The sequence below is a fragment of the Toxorhynchites rutilus genome, chromosome 2 (assembly GCF_029784135.1).
Source record: "Toxorhynchites rutilus septentrionalis strain SRP chromosome 2, ASM2978413v1, whole genome shotgun sequence".
Classification (NCBI taxonomy): domain Eukaryota; kingdom Metazoa; phylum Arthropoda; class Insecta; order Diptera; family Culicidae; genus Toxorhynchites; species Toxorhynchites rutilus.
This window is the reverse complement of record NC_073745.1, coordinates 34,681,703-34,702,987: the sequence shown is the minus strand read 5'-3', so window position 1 is coordinate 34,702,987 and position 21,285 is coordinate 34,681,703. Positions and strand designations below refer to the sequence as shown.

Here is a 21,285-nt window from a genome sequence, read left to right as displayed (position 1 = left end):
CACAAATTTCTGCATTACTCGGAAATTAATCAAGCAAACGAAACCAAAGTTGACATGTGATGGTTTGAAGGTACAATAAATGTTTCTATGATAGTTAGACACTCCTCCCCCCTCCCTAAGGGGGGCTGCCATACAAATTAAACACAAATTTCTACATTACTCGGGAATTAATCAAGCAAATGAAACCAAATTAGGCATATTGAGGTTTTAGGATGCAATAAATGTTTCTATGGTGGTTAGACTCTTAACCCCCCTCTCTACGGGGGGGCTGCCATACAAATGAAATACAAATTTCTGCATAATGCGAAAACTAATAATGCAAATGGAACCGAATTTGTCATGGGAATGTTTTAGGGGACACGGAATGTTTCCATGGTGAATAGACACTCTCTGAGGGGGGTGGGGTGGTGCACTGTCATACAAATGAAGCATATATTTCTGAATAATTCAAGAACTAATCAATGAGAAATTGAGAAATGTTTCTATAATCGTATGACAACCCTCCCTCCTCTGGAATGGAGAGGGGGTCCCATCAAAATATTACACATTTTTCAACCAAAAATATTCCAACCAAACATGACAATTGAAAATTTTCGGAAAACTTTGAAGGAAAAAGGGAAAATTCGAAAAATTAAATTCCCATATGTTCTACAATTACATAGTGACAAGTGCTGTTAGTCCATTTGATGTTTGCGCTAGCGAAATTGATCTTTGTTCGAAATTGGAAATGGATTTTAATGTGATGAAACACACTCCTATATCGTCTTCTATCTATACAAAAAAAAAGGTTGGCCGGATGTGTTGATAAGAGCAGAACTCGAGGAAGGAATTGTCCGATTTAGGGCTGTCTTTATTTTATCATATTTGCTGTATAAAACATTTATTCCATGTAAAGGAGAAACATGTTATTTGCAAGTGGTTGAAAAATAAATAATGATGAGTTTTGTTAGAAATACTAGGATTTTTATAGTAAAAGGTAAAAATTGTTATTTCAATGGACTTATTATTCCCCAACTTAATGTGTCACCAAATGGTCGAACTTGTTTTGTTTCGATTACATCCGATGTCCATACATCGTTTTTCCCCTTTATTTTCATCACGTTGAACAAGGTTGTTCCATATCATGCAATCATTCACAACATTTTTTTTTTCCACACTAACATTACGTCGAGTGGAAGCACAAGCGGAGAGCCGTAATCGAATCAAACAAAACACGAACGATAAGAGTTAACTCTTGTCATTCGTTTCTGGATTTATTCCCGAAACCAAGTGAGCTGAATACAGGAAATGAAACTGCACCAAAATGAGGGACAAAATGGACGGAGCCACGGTTCGGGGAGAGGGAGTGTCGGTGCGAACGAAGAAACAACACAAGCACGGCATTCTGCAGTTGTTCCTTGTTGTCCCCCCTCTAATAGCCTGAAGCACTGCGGCGGTCCTCTCGAAGAAACGAGGAAATTCTTGGCAGAGACGTGGAAAAACAGGGATCGAACCAAATCGGGAATGGAGTAGGCGGAAAGAAACCCATGTTGTTCCTGATAGCCGTGACACCGGTTTGTCCCGACGGTTTGGCACCGATGGAAAGAAGCAGAGTATTTGCTAATTTAGGAGCGAGACGGCCGGATGAGGGGAGATTTCTCTCCGTGTACCTGCGCCGATAGACAGAAGACGTCCGCAAACGAGCGTTCCGTTCTTGGCCGGATGTTATGAAAACCAATTTCCGTGATGTGATTGGAATTTTTTTTTTCTTTTTTTGCTGCACTCTAAACCATTTTTCATGATTTCTGTGGTAGCGGCCGTCGTCCTCGTCGTCGTCAGTATGGTTCTGCCGTGTGGCCAATTGGCGTGAGGTCCGAGAAATCCTGGCTTCGGGATGGTATCGAAAATTTTCTCACCAACTTCCGCCTCATCGGAACGGATTGGCGTGCCAACTGACGCTCTGATTTAAATCACTGCCCCAATTGTAAAGTGGCAGTGCAGTGGTGAAAGGGAGCAGATAAGAATCAACGGAGCTGATCCGTTATGTAGAGGATATCCGGCGTGCAGATGAGAAGCAGAATTTTTGCACTGCAAACGGTTGCACGGACCTTGCTACCGATGCTGCAGGCAAACGATGGTAATTATTTGAGATAGAGAGATGAACTTTTACCATCATTCGCGAGCAGCTGTGCTGAGTGTGAGGGCCACTTACCGATGCATATCTCGCCACCGTTGCACCAATTGTTCATAAATTCACTTTAAAACTTCATTAATTAATCATCGCTCAGTGCTCGGGGCCATCGTGCGCGTGTGTGAATGTGTCCAACTGCAACTGGTCCAAATTTATCATCAAACTGCCTAAAAGATATGGCATTGCTGGAATTTGACTTCTCGTTTATCTCAAAGTATCCTCGTTTGAGCCGTTAATGGTGTGAACACCAACCGGAACGTTAGCTTAGACATACTAAAGTAAGTCTTATTCTCAACGACGTTCAGCCTCATGTCGCAAAAATAATATTCAAAAATGCTCGAATGAGATGCTCGTGAAAGACGGAATATCTTCTCAAGAAAGAATTCAAAAATTGAGTTGAGAAAGAGAAGCAACCAGCGAAACACGACAGTTCAATGAATCTGTTTATTTACTTTGTATAGATATAAATTGATTTTTTTTTGTTGAGACAATCTGGCGTAGTGGTAACATATATACCTCTCACGCAGAGATCACGAGTTCAATTCTCACTTCTGACATTCTTCCTAAAATAGAAGTAAAAGTGACGAACCAGCCGAAATGTGTTGAAAGTCACTATAATAGAGAAAAAAATTTAAAAAAATTATAAATTAAATAATTTTTGAATACAAAAAAAATAAACGAACTAATTTCTACTCTCAATGTTTTTTTGAACTTCTGAATTTTCACTGATGACGTAGGACTACGTCTTTGATTTCTGTATAGGGGGGTTACTTACCTTTTGCCGCGATTGTTTCATCTCAATGATACATATTAGTAGTGAGAGCAGATATAGCTTCGTGTAAGTTTATGTTTTATTTTTCTATTGATATTAGTTATTTGATTTTTATACATTCAGTTGTTCAATCATAACTTATACTAAACCAAAAAAATAACACTAGGATTGTTCAAAAATGTTTCATGCCATCACATTAAAATGACAAATTAGAAATAATGAAAGCAACTTTACATCAAGCGTAAAGTTTCGAAAAACAATCAAAAATAAATGTTTGAAGAAAACTTTGTTTTTTAAACTTCGAAATAAATAAATAATGAAGCCCGGTTATTTTTATTTAGAACATTTGATTAGTAATGAAGAATAATTTATAGAGTATTGCTATCAAAAAATATAGTCAAAAGTACAACAGCAGTGATGAATGAGAATTTAGAAGACTCTAAAATTTGATATTAATAGCAAGCTTTACAATTCAGAATATTCGAGATATACCCAACTAACGATTCCCCATCAGTGTGACGTCTTTATGATAGTTTTGTTCAACTCTATACCTCATAATGCCTGAATTATTTGTCATCAAAACGTCTATTCAACCTTGTTCACGCAAATTACGAGAAATTAGTAAGCTAGAGCCAATATTGTTCGTAAAATGCTGTTGAAAGTCATAACTGCATTGCTCCGCTTTTTAGCACCATGTGCGGGTTCTTTACGACTACTTGCTAGAGTCTTGTTAGAGCCTTTTACAGCTGCTAGATAAAAACTTGTTCAGTTTTTGTTGAGCTGTTGAAAAAAATCAAGAGAATGGCCAAGATTCAAACTTATTACCTTGGCATCGAAAATCCTCCATTGAACTATTCGCTCCGTTAGACCACTTTGAAATGAATGCTAAGCAGTCGAACATAAGCTTAAAGAACGCTTGCAGTGAATACTCATTTCAGTAGTACCGAAGATGGGGGTGAAAATGGGTTGTAGGGGTGAAATTGGGTTAAAAATGGAGAAAGTTACTATTAGTATTTAATAGGAGACATATTTCCACAACTTCCAATGCTTAATACTCAATTATAGTACAACTAGATGTTATTTAATAATTCATCAAAGTTTGATATGTAAATAGCCATCCAATAACACCTCAGAAAAACTCTCATGCCCAGCATTATACAGAACTACCAAAATTGCAAATATTGGATAGAATGATTCTGGAAAGTCTTGCCAGATGAGTCATTACTGATTTTGAACATAATTTTTTTTTCCAGTCGAATTTTAATATTTTCGAAATAATCTCTTATTTACACTGAGTGAGGGTGAGAATGGGTCAAGCACAAAATTGAATTCCATGCCAAACCGAGATAGTGATTGTCAAAATTTAATGAAAACTGGTATTTTTATTACTCATCGTAAAATATTAGACCGGTATTTTACTTCATTTTTTTCATCAGTCCCTTTTCATTTTATGGTGGTCCGAAAAATCAACTTTTCCCTCTTTTTTCCAAAAATGACCCTTTTCAAAAATTCATAGCTGATCCTTCTTCGTATATTCCCAACCGTGTTTGTTTTCCTGACTACATCAATTCCTCTGTATATGTTGATCTGTTCATGAAGGAGAAAATCCATGGAATTCCAGATTATCATCGATCGGGGATCGTTCCTACGATCTTCAATACAAAGTATGGGCGTATCAATTGTGATAATATGTACTTTACTGATGGGTCCTCTATGAATGAGTCCACAGGGTTTGGAGTGTTCAACGAATTTTTTAGCACCTCCCACAGTCTTCAGAATCCTTGCTCAGTGTATATTGCTGAATTGGCAGCAATACACTGGGCGCTGGACAGCGTCACCTCACGACCTGTTGAACACTATTACATTGTAACGGATAGTCTTAGCTCTGTCGAAGCTATCCGTTCAGTGAGGCTGGAAAAGCACTCGCCGTACTTCCTTGAGAGAATACGAGAAATTTTGAGTGCTTTAACCAGAAGCTGTTATGTCATTACCTTTGTCTGGGTCCCTTCACATTGCTCAATTCCGGGTAATGAGAGGGCTTACTCATTAGCAAAGGTAGGTGCGATTGAAGGCGATATTTATCAGCGTCAAATCGCCTTCAATGAATTTTACTCTTTAGTCCGTAAAAATGCCATCGCTAACTGGCAACGCAAATGGAACGAAGATGAATTGGGCCGGTGGCTTCACTCGATTATCCCTAAGGTTAGCCTCAAACCATGGTTCAAAAGTCTGGACTTGAGTCGGGACTTTATTCGCACCTTCTCCCGACTCATGTCCAATCACTGTTCGTTAGATGCGCTACTCTTTCGTATTAATCTTGCCGACAACAATCTTTGTGTTTGTGGCCAAGGTTACCACGACATCGAGCACGTTGTTTGGTCGTGCGAGCTGTATCTTGTTGCCAGATCGAGCTTAGAAAACTCTCTTCGGGCTAGAGGAAGGCAGCCCAATGTGCCGGTGAGAGATGTGTTGGCTAGTTTAGACCTTGATTACATGTCCCAAATATATGTCTTCCTAAAAGTTATCGATCTTCGTGTCTGATTGTCCTTATATCCTTTTATTCTCCTTTTCCTTTTCCTTCGCGAGAAATCAAATCCCTTCTCATTAACAATAGAATAAGGTGAAATGTAAATACATATTAGATATAAGATAGGCTTAAGAATTGAGTGTGAATGTGAGAGTGAACATTGTCAACATATCCTTTTATCCCTTCCTTTTCCTGAAGAAAACATGTCACCCTTCTAAACTCGAGTAGACCGCGAGTAATCGGTTTTCTACACCATTAACATTAGAATTAAGGAAAAATGTTTATATATACTTGTAACAATACAGTCAGGAGTTTGGCTCCTTTAAACTTATGTAACTGAGCCTGTAAAAATAAACGATTTAATAAAAAAAAAAAATTCGAACTACTGGACCGATTTAAATGATCGATATATCAAATTAAAGTCAATTTTAGTTAAAAAGCATTACACTTGGAAGAAAACCAGATTTTGTTTTCGTAATTATTGATTATAATTGTTTTTCATAGCATACAAGGTTTCGGAAGTCACCATATTTTTAATATTTTTTTCTTGAAAGCTGAGATTTTCTACATAACATATCCTAATATCAGAGAGGTGTTTTATTCGTTTTCGAGTAATTTTGCAAAGTTAACATGTTTTCAGTTTTCGTTCTATATTCCTATGCGACTGGAACACATCAATGCGACTAGAATCCAATTTGTATGCATATGTGGTATTTCATGTGGCTTCAAATTGGTATATTGATCATCTGAATCGTTATGAATTAAAAAAAGGCATTTTTGGAAAAAAAAAAAAGGGAAAAATGATTTTTTGAATCATCGGTTAGTTTTGAAAAATCATAACTCAATAAAATAACGCATCTCTGAATTTTGGATATGTAATCTAAAAAAAATCTTAGCTCTCAAGAACAAATATATAAAAATATAGCGCACTAGGTCCCGAGGCAATGTAAGCCATTAAAAAAATACATCAATAATTACAAGACCAAAATCCGAAATTTCTGCAAGTATAACATTTTTCGAAAAGAGCCTAGCTAATTGCCTTTAATTTTATGTGTCGCTCATTTGAATCGGTGCCGTAGTTCAAAAGTTATGTGTTTTAAAAAAAATAATTTTTGGAAAAAATGATCTTTCGGACCACCTTAAAATGGAAATGGTTACCTATTTAATGTGATATGATCTTCCGAATCAGTGTAGTAGTTCAAAAGTTATGAATTTAAAAGAAAATAGTCATTTTTAGAAAAAATGTAAAAAAAAAAATTTCGGGCAACCCTAAAATGAAAATGATCATCCTTTTGATAAAAAATACGGGTCTAATGTTTTGCGATAAAGAATAAAACTACCACTTTTCACGAACATTTGAAAACCACTATCTCGGTTTGACATGGAATGGTTATATATAAACATTTCCATCGCACTTCTGGGTGGATTGACACTATTTTCGTAACTCAAATAATCATTCAAGACACTTACATGTTGTTAAATTGTCTTGAAATTATTGAGAAATTGATTTCTAAACACAATTCTTAATAGAAAGTAATATTCACTACTTTGACCCATTGTCACCCCTAAGGGGTGAGATTGGGTCAACTTTCATATTATTCAACAATTCCTTGAACACTTACTAGTGTTCATAATTAGAGAACATTTGTACGTAATCAGAATTGTATTTCACTCTTATTTACGATAGTTATTCAACAAAAAGTTCGACAACTACTTCTTTTCAACCTTGTTCACCTCCATCGACACTAACCCACTCCACCGAGCAAATATTCAATAAAAGAGCATTTTCACGCCAAATCAGTCAAGGTCGATTTTGACGTGACCCTCTCCATTTTTTTAACTTTGTACATATGGTGTACAAAGCTACCCACAATCACGATTTCCGTTATCACATGACCTGTTTCAATTACGACCAGAGATGCCAATCCTGATTTTTCAGAAATGAAAACTGTCATAGTAACCTTCATAAAAAAAAACTCTCCGGTCCGCACTTGTATAATGTGTAATTCTTTCGTTTGTTATCTCTCTATTCCAAAGCGGATCGGGTTCGCGAAGATACACTGTCGACATTTATTAAAGCTTGCATTTAGCGAGAAAGAAAGATACTCAGTCAGGGCAGCATATTTGAAAATGCATGAAAATAGTTATTTGATGTTTTATGAATTCACGCATTTACGCACGTGATCTTACCTCTTAACCATTTGTTTATATGTTTTCTGCTGTTTTCATAAATACATATCATTACAATATGAATTAATATTATTATTTAAAGTTTTTGTATAACACTTGTTACTATTTTCGAAAAACATGTAGAAAACATCGAAAAGGAAAAAAATCACTTGTAATTTTGATTCTAAATGTACATTGATACAAAACGAAACTCGATTCCGTCAACGCGAATTATTATTATTGGATTATTGGATTATAGGCTGTAAGCCCGTTACCCTTCTTAAAATTAACATGAAAACATAAAATTTAAAACACATTTACATTTAGTTGGTTTCTAAAAAATAATCTTAATTTCCTTCGAATCTCATCCGTTGTCATACTCACGGAAACCACATCTTGTAGCACGTTAAACTCACGCATGAATCTAGTTGTCGGTTCGTGCTGTGTGTAGTTCCTGTGTCTTAGGGGTGGATTAAACACCCTCCGGCGACGAAGTGCAATGGGGCTGCTATTAAAGCAGATCCGGTCGTAGAGACACGGACTTCTGATCCGTCCGCTCAGTACATTGCAAAAGAATGTTATATCCGCGATCTTATGTCTGCTGCTGACAGTATCCAGGTCTACCAAACAGCAGAGATCTTCATATGCTTGCAGGTGTTCTCCTCTCCATCCTAGATTTCTCAGCGCAAACTCCAGGAACCTTTTCTGGACATTATCAAGTCTTTGGATGTGCAAATCATATTGCGGTCGCCACACCACACTCGCAAAGTCGAGTTTGGACCGTACAAGAGTGGTGTAAATTTTAAGAATAGCATACGGATCGGAGAATTCTTGCCCGAAGCGACGAGTGAGTGCAAATAATTTTAGTGCTTCTTTTACTATTCGTTCTATGTGACAGTTAAAAGAAAGGGATCGATCCATTGTCACACCTAAATCGCGAACATTCTCTACATGTTGTAGGTTCGAACATCCTAGCCTATAGTTGAATGTTATCGGCTGAACTCTCCTTGTGTAGATCATGACGGAGCATTTGTTGGGGTTCACACTCAATCCGTTGCTCTCGAAGAACCTTCCAAAATTGTGCAAATCCTGCTGAAGCAGATGGCAGTCATAGATGTCTTTCACGGGAAGAAATATTTTCACGTCATCAGCGTATATGAGGACATTTGCGTTAGTCAAGAAAGATGGTAATTCATCCATAACCATGACGAATAGAATAGGCCCCAAATGACTACCTTGCGGAACTCCGGAATGGACACCAAAGGACCTAGATGCGTTGTTATGCACTTTTACGTATTGTGTTCTACTCTCTAGGTACGTTTTGATCCATTCGAACATTTTTCCATGAATGCCGAAATCAGCAACCGCGCGCATTACACTGCTTATTCCTACCACGTCAAAAGCCTTACTCATGTCTGTATAAATACAGTCCACTTGACACCCTTTTGATATATAATCAGTGACGGTAGAGGAAAATTCACAAAGGTTCGTCACAACAGACTTTCCTTTTAAGAAACCATGCTGTGTTTCTGAAACTCGGTCAATAATGCGCTCGTAAATGTGGAAGTAAACAAGTCGCTCGAACAGTTTCAGTATCGCAGATTGAATTGCGACGCCCCGGTAGTTTTCAGCATCTGAACGAGAGCCCTTTTTATGGATTGGAATAACATGTGAGATTTTCCACAGTTGCGGAAAGTAGCCGGACGAAAGCGAAGCATTGAATAGCATAGTCAGCGGTTCGACAAGTTCATCCTTAAATTCTTTCAATGATTTTGTGGGGAGTCTATCTGGTCCTGCTGACTTACCCGAGTCTAGATCCAGTAGACCTTGAATAAATGAACATTGAGTATAGTGCTAAAAGATTTTTTCCTCTCACTCCAGAATCCTACATTTGGCAGATTTTATATGCATAATACATAATATACGGTTTAAAATTTGGATTGCAGTCATTTAAAAAAAAATCTTGTGTACCTGCGTAATCTTTCGAAATTGATTTCGAAGCTGAATTCATTCATAATTCTCGAAGCGCATAAGATCCTCCAAATCAGTCGCTTTCGGAAGAAAAGTCGATTCTGATGGAAAGATAAAGGAATCAGTGATTGTGGTAGTGCCACACAATTTGGCCGAAAAACCTTAAACAGATTGCATTTCCATTGCGTGTATGAAATTACTCGCCTCAAAACCGCAACGAAAATTTTTATAGTCTGTATGTGATATCAGCTAAACTAACCGGATATTGCACCCACAGCTTATCACAGGTTTAGGTCCCCGCAAAATTCACTTAAGGGAAAGGACATCGACTCTATGGACAGCGTAAAAAAGCCATGAACAATTTTTGTTGAGAAAGCAAATATATTTTGGAAGTGTAGAGTTTTTGAGTGGCGTGAAAGACGGCAAAAGATTATCAAACAAAACTGTGCATATAAAAATGAATTAATGTGTGTCTGCCTAAACAAATGATGTTATTGTTTTCCCAAAAATCTACACGAACTTTTCGGGCAACCCAATGTTAGCTATCCTGCTTTCTTTCTGATTTTCATTTTGATTCTTCCTGATTTTTGAAAATTATTGTTGGCATTGTTGGCTGATTACGACTGTTTTTTATAAGGGCGCATGTAGAAAGATTTGACCTTTCTTTCAAAGAATCGTAACTCAAAATCCAAATGTCTAATTAAAACATGACGTGCGGCAAAGTTATTAGAAAGTCTTCAAACTATTTAGGAAAAATAATACTATGCCTAAAAATGTTGTATCTCAAAAGAATCACCCTTCGGGGTTTTCAAATATATTTTTATTAGAAATTTCTTCAAATTCAGCAAATTTTGACATATGGTGGTGCGATGTCGGACCCTTAAAAATGGAGGTATAAATTTTTTGATGTTATGAAATTCCAATACTTTGAGAAAACGTAATAACTCGAGAAAAGTAATATGAAAAATGAAATCTTCATGTGATTCTACATGAAAAACTATTTGTAACCTTTTATCCTAGGACTAACCGTTCTCAAGATATCATAATTTTCTTATATTGAAAATCATGTTCATGAAATAATATAGATGAATACTGCTTACGACTGAGTTTCCAACAAATTCTCAAAGCATTGAAATTTCATATATTTTTTAAAATTCTTATCTCAATTTTGAAGAATCCCACATCGCACCACCATATGTCAAAAATTGCTGAATTGAAGAACATTTTCTAATAAGAATATATTTAAAAATATCAAATGCGAAGTCTTCTAAGATACGAAATTTCTCAGCACTAAACTCAAATTTTGAGTTATATATTTGAACAATGTATTTAAAAAAAACGGGTGGGTAATGTCGGGGACATAACCGGAGTGACGTAGGACTATACAAAGGGGACAGCTTTTGTTAAATATATATTTTAAATATATTGTTTTATTTTCTTCTCCTACGTGAATACCTACCTATCTACCTGAAAAATGGATTAGTTTACTGTTTACTCTTTATGAATATGTTGATGGTTCTGAAAAGAACCTTTGGTGTTGTGTTTTTGTTATCACTCGATATTCCCATCTTGTTCGGTTAAACCTTCCTGTTTAGCTATTGCGTTTGCCACTCGCTACAGCTTTCACAGTTGGAAAATTTCTTCCCATCCAGCTTGTGACATGTTGTTCAGTAAATTACATTTAATGCGACGTGCCGGAGAAACACTTTGCCACTCACTGAAACTAATTGTTGCCTTGATGAGCGCCGAAACGAAGCTGCTCTGTTCTTGATGCGGGTTTTCTGATTGTCGTGAGCAGCTTTGCAAGCCAACTCGAGCACTCCGACGGCCGAAACTCTATAATCGCTGTTAGGTATACTGGTGCTCCGGCACCAATCCGTTCGGCCTAGTTACCCTTGCGGAGCAATCAGTGAATGCGACCAACAGGGAACTGGAGACCTGCACGGTTCGAGTGAGACTTTGCCTTTCCCTTAACTTGTCCTCCTTTGTTACGTCCACGATGCCGATGCCGTACAACCACACGGGTTTACGGTTTGAAAGAAAATAAGATATTTTTTTGGGGTCCGCGTGTTTTATACTCTAGCGGTACACGCTCACAGGATAGAGACAAATCGGCAGACTCAGCCAAAGGGGCGAGTCCAACGAGACGAACGAATGAGCGTTAAAAGGGAGCGATGGCAAAAAAATACATTCATTACGATTTGCTCGCTCGTTGGATTCACATGCAGGCTAAAAAGGGTCCTTTTCAGGATCACAAAATTATCTTCAATCTAAAGAGTTTATTGTTTTGTTATCACTCGATATCCCCATCTTGTTCGGCTAAACCTTTCTGTTTAGCGATTGCATTTGCCACTCGCCACAGCTTTCACAGTTGAAAAATTTCTTCCCATCCAGCTTGTGACATATTTTACAGTAAATTACATTCAATGGCACGTCGCATTACCACCACTCAGTATCGCTAAAGTATCAGTATCGCAATTAGCTAAATGTCGAACTAATTGTAAATTACTGTACTTTAAATCTGGAAACAATTTAAGAATTGGTGAAAATTGAATAATCAGTTAAGTCCCCAACTATCAATAAGCTCAGAACAACTGCCAAATTCACATACTCATCAGATCCTGGCAAACAAATTATGAAAAAATCAATTTGTGTTTTATTATTATTTTGGATAATGTTTTAGAAAGCATTGAACTGTATTTCCTAAACTCTTTTTTGGAAGGTTTAATGGCCCTGAAAGCGCCTTGTTTTATGGAATGGTTCCAATTTAGAAAACTCAGTACTCGTGGTTTTGAAAAAAACCATTTCGAACGCTCTCGATGCCGCCTTGTTCTGGATTGCCACCAAAGCAGTTTGTATAAAGAACAAACTTTTTTCTTCTGCTACCTGATGCCGTTTTGCGATTGCGTTTGCCACTCGCCACTCGCTGCAACTGCCTGTTGTCTTGATGTTCACCGAACCGAATGTGTTCTGTTCCGAATGCGGGTTTTCTTATCGTCGCGAGCAGCTTTGCCAGCTAACTCGATCACTTCGGCGGCCGAAACTATATAACGCCGGCTAGGTGGACTGGTGCATTGGTACTAACGCGCTCGGCCTAGCTACCCTTGCGGGGAACTCCAGATCAACACGGTTCGAGCGGGATTTTGCCTTTCCCATCACTTTTCCTCCTTTACCATGTCCAGACATGGCTGCTTGGGTTGGTTTGTTGATTTGTTGTGATGCGAACCGATGTGGTGAACAGTTTGAATGAGAATGATCGTTACGGCAGCGGAGCGGGGATTTTTAAGCTGACTGGCTGGCTCGAGAATTACGCATGTGTGAGACTGCGACCAATGTTTCGTTCATTTTTTTCTTTTTCCTTTCCAATCGTGCTTCATTCTATTTCGCTGCTGCTCTGGTTGCCCGTTTTGGTCGGTACGATTTGAGGAGCACAAAATGGACCAATCAAAAATGGGCACATAGTGCATTTTGACAATGCTTGATATTTCACAATTATTCAATTATTTATCTCAAGAAAAATGAAATGTTATACGTTATGATAGATGCGTAGATATATTTCCTATCAATTGATGCAAAAACCTTTGGGATCTATTGAGAAAGGCTCGAGTTATAAGCGTTCCAAATCTTGCATTTTTTCCTACTTGTTCAGTGCCTAGATTTCCATTTCACCCCCTATATCTTCCGGTTAGACGTAGTCCTACGTCAAAAACTCTCCGTTGCTTCGACAACTCGCAAGCAGATCGGTCGAACCTATATTTGATCCGATACAGGTGTTTTTTTTACATCCGTTTCTAGTGTGTATTTTTTCATCTGGTGCGCTGCGAGCGAGTAAAGCTCATAAAAAGTGGTGCGCTATCGAGACAATCCAGCAGCAAGTCACATCATCACACACGCTACACAGCAGCGGGGCAAGTAGAAGTTTATTTTCCTCTTACCTCTTCCATCATTCTGTATAGCTTCTGTGCTCGATTTATACCATTGTTTATCTTTGTGTTTATCATATCGGCAAGCGTTGGCATTAGGGGTGTTCATTTCTTACATCACCGTTGAATTTTTATTGGAACTTTTTTCATTTTCAAATTACACATAATAACAAAAATTGAAATAAATAAAATTTTCAACAATAACTAATATAGAAATATAATTTCTTTTACTAATTTATATTTTCCAAATTATTATATTCTGTTCATATCGAACAGTTGTCTACTTCTTCGTTTTTATTAATATGGCAGAGGGCGGGGAGGATCCCCCACCCACGCCAAAGAATATATCAGATAATGAACCTCCTCCTGAAGAGCAGGAGGATGAAACAGAAGATGAGGAGGAAAATTCTGTATACGAAATAGAAAGCTCTGAAGATGAGGAAAAAGACGAGAAGCAGGAAAAAGAATACCCTGATGACGCCAAAGGCCCATTTATCGTATACTTTAGACGAAAATCCAAACCTCTTAACGTCATTCGCATCTCAAAAGAGTTGACACAGAAATTTTCCGAAGTTACCGAGATTACTCGGATGGGGCCAGACAAATTACGAGTTGTCGTCTCCAGCAGAACCCAAGCGAATGAAATAACGCGCTGTGATCTCTTTGCGATCGAGTATCGCGTATACGTACCCTGTTGCAACGTTGAAATAGACGGTGTAATAAACGAAAAGGGTTTGACTCGAAAAGAGATACTCGATGGTGTCGGTCGCTTCAAGAACTCTTCACTTAAAAGTGTGAAGATTCTTGCATGCGATCGACTGAAATCTGTGTCACTTAAAAATGACAAAAGAGTCCTCAATCGGACAAACTCTTTTCGTGTGACATTTGAGGGTTCCGCCCTTCCTAACTACGTTGCAATAGGTGCACTTCGTTTACCTGTTCGGTTGTTTGTACCCCGGGTAATGAAATGCAACAAATGTATGCAACTCGGTCACACGGCCGCCTATTGTTGCAACAAAAAACGTTGCGCAGATTGTGGAGAGAGCCATGATGAGAATCCTTGCCCGAAAGAGCGCAAGTGTCTTCATTGCGGCGGGACTCCTCATGATCTTACTCAATGCCCGGTGTACATACAACGAGGGGAAAAAATCAAGCGTTCCTTAAAAGAACGTTCCAAGCGGACTTATGCAGAAATGCTTAAGAGTCCCGTTCCAACGACTCAGGAAAATCCCTACTCCATTCTGCAGAACGACGAGCCTGTTGCTGACGCTCCCAATGCAGGAAGTTCCGGTACATCGCAGGGTGCCATCAGGAAAAGAAAAATTACTTCTTTTCCATCACTCCCCAGAGAGAAACCCGAAACTTCCCAAGTTGGAATGAAAACTCGAATCGAACGTGCTGAGAATAGACCGAAGCAAGTACCTCCTGGTTTAAGCGGTTCTTCTACGCACCAGGGGTCCTCAGCACTTCCCGGAGCAGCACCCAACACGTCTGCTCCTTTTTCGCGGTCGAGGCAACAGCCACAATCTGGCTTGCTTGCGCTTTCTGACCTGGTGGACAACATTTTAAATGCTTTAAATATAAATGACCCTCTTAAAAGCATAGTATTATGTTTGCTTCCGATTGTGAGAACATTTTTGAAAGAAAAATGTGGTTTTTTAGCAGCGTTCATTTCCCTCGATGCCTGATTCAGTGCAAGAGGTCAAGGATTTGACCACTGTAATACAGTGGAATTGCAGAAGCATTATTCCTAAACTAGATCAGTTTAGATTTTTAGTTCACAGCTCTAACTGTGATGTATTTTCTCTCTGTGAAACATGGCTTTCTTCAGCCGATGAGCTGAATTTCCACGATTTCAACATTATTCGCCTCGATCGAAATGACTCGTTTGGTGGCGTACTATTGGGGATTAAAAAATGTCACTCCTTCTATAGAGTTACTCTACCATCGATGACAGGCATTGAAGTTGTCGCTTGCCAGACACAAATCAATGGCAAAGACCTCTGCATTGCTTCAATATATATCCCTCCCAGAACTACGGTAGGCCGCCATCAGTTCTTTGATACTATCGAGGCAATGCCGGAGCCGCGGGTAATCTTAGGTGATTTTAACTCCCATGGAACAGCATGGGGATCACTCTACGATGACAACCGTGCCACTTTGATTTATGATCTGTGCGACAACTTCAAATTGACAGTTTTGAATACTGGGGAAGCAACCAGAATAGCCAACCCTCCTGCACGGGCAAGCATGTTAGACATATCTCTATGCTCTTCTTCGTTATCCCTGGATTGCATGTGGAAGGTAATCCAAGATCCCCACGGTAGTGATCACCTACCAATAATTTTATCGATCGCTAATGAATCAAGCTTTCGTGAGTCAGTCAATATTTCGTATGACCTCACGAAGAATATTGACTGGAGAACATTTGCGGAAATAATATCTGAAGCAATTGTTTCAATGTATTAACTTCCTCCACTCGAAGAGTATAACTTTATATCGAGTTTGATTTACGAAAGCGCACTTCAAGCTCAAAAGAAACGTGTACCGGCTACCACTTTCCGACGTCGTCCTCCATCACTTTGGTGGGACAAGGAATGTTCAAAGGTCTACCTTGAAAAATCATCCGCTTTCAAAAAATTCAGGAAAACTGGATTAGTGGAATGGTTTCTAAAGTACCAAGCTCTAGAAGCCAAACTAAAAGGTTTGGTTAAAGCAAAAAAGCGTGGATATTGGCGGAAGTTCGTCAATGGTTTGTCAAGGGAGACCGCTATGAGCACTCTTTGGAATACGGCTAGGAAAATGCGTGGCTGGAACCATACAAACGAAAGTGAGGAATACTGTGACCGTTGGATTTTTAACTTTGCAAGGAAGGTTTGCCCCGACACCGCTCCTGCACAATACGTCGTACGCGACATTCCGCTTCAAAGCGATTATGAGAATTTATCGATGGTGGAATTCTCAATTGCCCTTCTCTCATGTAACAATTCAGCTCCTGGGTCGGACAAGATTAAATTCAAATTGTTGAAGAATCTTCCCGACTTGGCAAAACAGCGTTTGCTGAACTTGTTCAACAAATTTCTGGAGCTGAATATTGTCCCGCATGACTGGAGACAAGTGAGAGTGATAGCCATACGGAAACCCAACAAGCCGGCTTGCGATCACAACTCGTATAGGCCGATTGCAATGTTATCCTGTATTCGTAAATTGTTAGAGAAAATGATTCTACTTCGTTTGGACAAGTGGGTCGAAACGAACAATTTGCTGTCAAATACGCAGTTTGGCTTCCGCCGAGGTAAAGGGACAAATGATTGTCTCGCGCTGCTATCTTCTGAAATCCAAATCGCATTTGCTCGCAAAGAACAAATGGCTTCCGTTTTTCTCGATATCAAAGGGGCATTTGATTCAGTTTCCATGGAAATTCTCTCAGAGAAGCTTCATAATCGTGGACTTTCACCAATTCTCAATAATTTCCTGTACAATTTACTGTCAGAAAAGCACATGATTTTCTCTCATGGCAGCTCGAAATCTTCTCGTTACAGTTTTATGGGCCTACCACAAGGCTCCTGCCTAAGCCCCCTCTTGTACAGTTTTTACGTCAATGATATGGATGATTGTCTAACTAGAGACTGCACGCTGAGACAGCTTGCAGACGATGGAGTCATTTCCATCACGGGTACTAATCCCGTCGCTCTGCAAAAGTCGTTGCAAGATACCCTGAACAATCTGTTCACGTGGGCCCTCAAGCTGGGTATCGAATTCTCTACGGAGAAAACTGAAATGGTCGTTTTTTCTAGGAAGCACGAACCCGCCCAATTCCAGCTTCACCTATCCGGCAAAACGATCCAACACTCTATGTTTTTCGAATACCTGGGTGTATATTTTGATTCTAAATGTATCTGGGGGAGACACATTGCGTATTTGAAACAGAAATGCCAGCAAAGAATCAATTTTCTCCAAACAATTACCGGAACATGGTGGGGTGCCCATCCAGGAGACCTCATTCAGTTGTACAAAACAACGATATTATCAGTGTTAGAATATGGCAGTTTTTGCTTCCGATCAGCTGCCAGGATTCATATTCTCAAGCTGGAGAGAATACAATATCGTTGCTTGCGTATAGCCATGGGGTGTTTGCATTCGACACATACGATGAGTCTCGAAGTTTTGGCAGGAGTACCCCCGCTTACTCTTCGGTTCACAGAATTATCCTACAGATTTCTCATCCGTTGCAAGATCATGAATCCATTGATGAACGATAACTTCGAAAATCTACTCCAACTGACTCCTCAGTCAAGTTTTATGTTTTTATACCATGAGTACCTTACCCACGACGTGCACCCTTCACCAGGCATCTCCAACCAAGTTTGCTTCCCATACTTTTGCAATTTTTCTGTCATTTTTTATCTGTCCATGCGACAAAAAATCCATGGAATCCCAGATCACCTACGCTCCGATTCTATTCCGCCGATATTTTCGGCAGAATATGGGAAAGTTAGATCTGATAAAATGTTCTTTACTGACGGTTCATTCATAAACGGGTCCACTGGCTTCGGCATCTTCAATGAAAATTCCAGTGCCTCTTTCAAACTCAAAGATCCTTGTTCCGTGTACGTTGATAAACGCTCATCTTATTTCCTAACAAGAATAAGACATCTATTGAGTGTTTTGGTCGAAAAATTATTCAAGATTACCTTAGCATGGGTTCCCTCTCATTGCTCGATTCCGGGGAATGAGAAAGCGGACTCGCTAGCTAAGGTGGGTGCTTTAGAAGGCACACTTTTTGAAAGGCAAATTGCTTATAATGAATTTTTCCACATTCCTCGTCAGTATACGCTCGTAAGTTGGCAGCGCATGTGGAGTGGTGATGAGTTCGGTCGTTGGTTACACACGATTATCCCTAAGGTCTCGACGAGTGCATGGTTCAAGGGATTGAATGTAGGTCGTGATTTCATTCGCGTGATATCTCGGCTTATGTCCAATCACTACAACCTAAACGCGCATCTCTATCGCATTGGGCTCGCAGCAAACAATCTTTGTGATTGTGGCGATGGCTACCACGACATCGAGCATGTTGTCTGGTCGTGTATCCGGTTCCATGCTGCTCGCTCTCAGCTCTCTAGAGCACTGTGAGCACAAGGCAGACAATCGGATATCCCCGTCCGGGATATCTTAGGTAGCCGTGATCCTGATCTTCTGCTTCATCTATACCTGTTCCTCAGAAACGCCGATGTCAACGTTTAATGATGTTTCCTTCGTTGTGTCCCCGTTTCATATCCCTCCTATCCAAACGATAAACTTTTACTTAGTCGCGGCAATACATACACACACTCTTTACAGACACACGGGCCAAAGGTTGTGCAGTCCACTGATGATTCAACAAGAGCCAAAGGTTGTACCGCTCATGACAACTCTACACGAGCTGATGATTGCGCCGGCTAGTGACCATTCTATCCTGGATTCCTCGAGTCGAGAAAGACGCACCACGCTAGATATGGGGTGCAGACTAGGGGGGCGTTGCTGATTAATGGTCAGCTGCATCCCAATAGGAGGTATCCCGTGTCGGGCACACGTACAGAGCATCGAAGACTGCAACATACCAATTATGAGAACACTTGTAATACTAACCTCGAGCCAACCGCGAGTAATCGGTTACATATTACTAACATAGTTGTAAGGCAAACATTGTCGAAATATTGAACTCCCGGCCACGTTAGGCTGACGCCATATGAGCCTAAATAAAAATATATATTTTGGATAAAAAAAAATGTATTTAAAATATTATTTTTTTCTAAATAGTTTAATAATATTCCAACAACATTTCCGTTCATCACATTTCAATCAGACATCTTGATTTTGAGTTACGATTTTTTGAAAAAATGTTCAATTTTTCTACAAACACCCTTATAAAATATCAGTCGTAATAAAAATTGACCATATGATTATGGAAAATTGTTATTTTGGGTGACTGCCATCATATGTACAAAATATACAAAAATAGAAAGATACGGGTCAACCACCGGCTGATTTGGCGTGGAATTACTTAAAAGTAAAGAAGAATCCCAATAAAAACCACTTAAAAGAAATGCTGATACACGTTACTAAACAGGCTGATTTTTTAAGCGAAAATTTAGAAGTGAGTACTTTAAAATATTTGAGGACAATTCAAGCGCCAAAAGATGAACGAAATCTATATGAAATAACGGGCAGGAAGAAAAAAGATACCAATATTGAGGTCTAATATAATGAGAACAAAACATCAAATAGCAGAGAAATTCGTGAAATAGATATGAGATATTCGTGAACATAGAACGAACTATAACGAACTGTTTTTCTTAACCCTACTGATGAATTGGAGGTTGCTAGTTTGATATCGGGATGGGTCGTGGGCCAGATAATCTCTCGTCACCTACTATCAAAAATAACCTGAATGCTTTTTCAGTAATATTGACAGAACTTTCCAACCGAATACTGAGGCAAGGGAAATATCCTGACTGTTTGAAAGTTGCAAAAAAGATTCCTATTTCCAAAGCTGGCGAGGCGTCTGATCCGAGCGATTATCGACCCATCTCGACATTGGTAAATAGTAAAACTATTGCTAAATAGACTGGGTAATTTTTGAATAAATTCAATGTTCTCTACAAGTTTCAGTATGTGTTTAGGAAGGATGTAGTACTTCTACTGCAATAGCTGAGCTTGAGGAATTTTTGATAGACAAAACTGATAATAAGAGTATTATTGGTGGTCTGATTATTGACTAGAAAAAGGCATTCGATACCCTGAACCACAATATTCTTTTACAAAAATTAGAAAGCTACGGAATACGGGGATTAGTTAATGATATTTTCGCAGTTCTTTGAGTGGAAGGCAACAGATGTTCAATGATGAAAAAGCACCCTCCGGTCTATAAATATTAGGGTTCCACATGGTAGCAATATTAGTCCTCTCTTGTTCCTTCTCTACATAAATGATACAGAATTTGACACTGAAACAAATACGCTAATTATTTGCTGACGATAGCTGTGTCTATTATATCTAAACCACAGTGTATCTCCAATTATTTCATACATCAATGATGATGTATCTGCAAATGAGATATATTGATACAAATACCCAATACATGGTGTTCCATTTGCCGAGAAAAAAATTCCTTCGCATGACCTGTAGACCTGTAGTAATCGAGAAAGTATCCAGCTCAAATAATTAGGCTCGGTGTTGGATTCCATGCTATCGTAGGGGTATCATATAGATTTTGTGCGGAGGAAGGTCGTATCTTTATGTGGTATCATGTATCGTGTTAGTAAATTTGTGACTCGGAATACCCTATTGTTTTTTTTATCACGGTTGTACGCAAAATCATATGTCAAGATTCCGTCCGAGGCCTCTAGGCACAAACCCTTCTACTGTTTTAGGTTATCTTAACTCGATGTATTGAGTATCATCATTAGCGTATTATTGCGTGGATAATCTTCGGGTATATAGCCCTATCCTGATTTCCCCAATCTAACTTAAATTCGAATCAATTTACGAATAGATATTTCCACTAACTTGAGTCCTTAACAAACAGAAGCAGGATGCACTCAACGGTTCGGGAGTTTCCCTCTCTCGGCGAATTCCACTGAATCACGGAGAGGATTTTATTACAGAAATATTGGAACAAGTGAAAGCAGCAGGTTGCCAGCAGATGCAACCTGATGCAGAGCGGTGACTGTTGAGTGGGGACAAATCAATCGAAACCTTTCCATAAACTAAC

General features: G+C 39.0%; 1 protein-coding gene across 1 annotated transcript in view; it reads left to right on the top strand.

The window, feature by feature from the left end:
• The window catches only part of LOC129769989 (tetraspanin-2A), a 197,661-nt gene that overhangs the window by 122,255 nt on the left and 54,121 nt on the right, over positions 1-21,285 (top strand). The gene's annotated exons all lie outside the window — the stretch shown is intronic.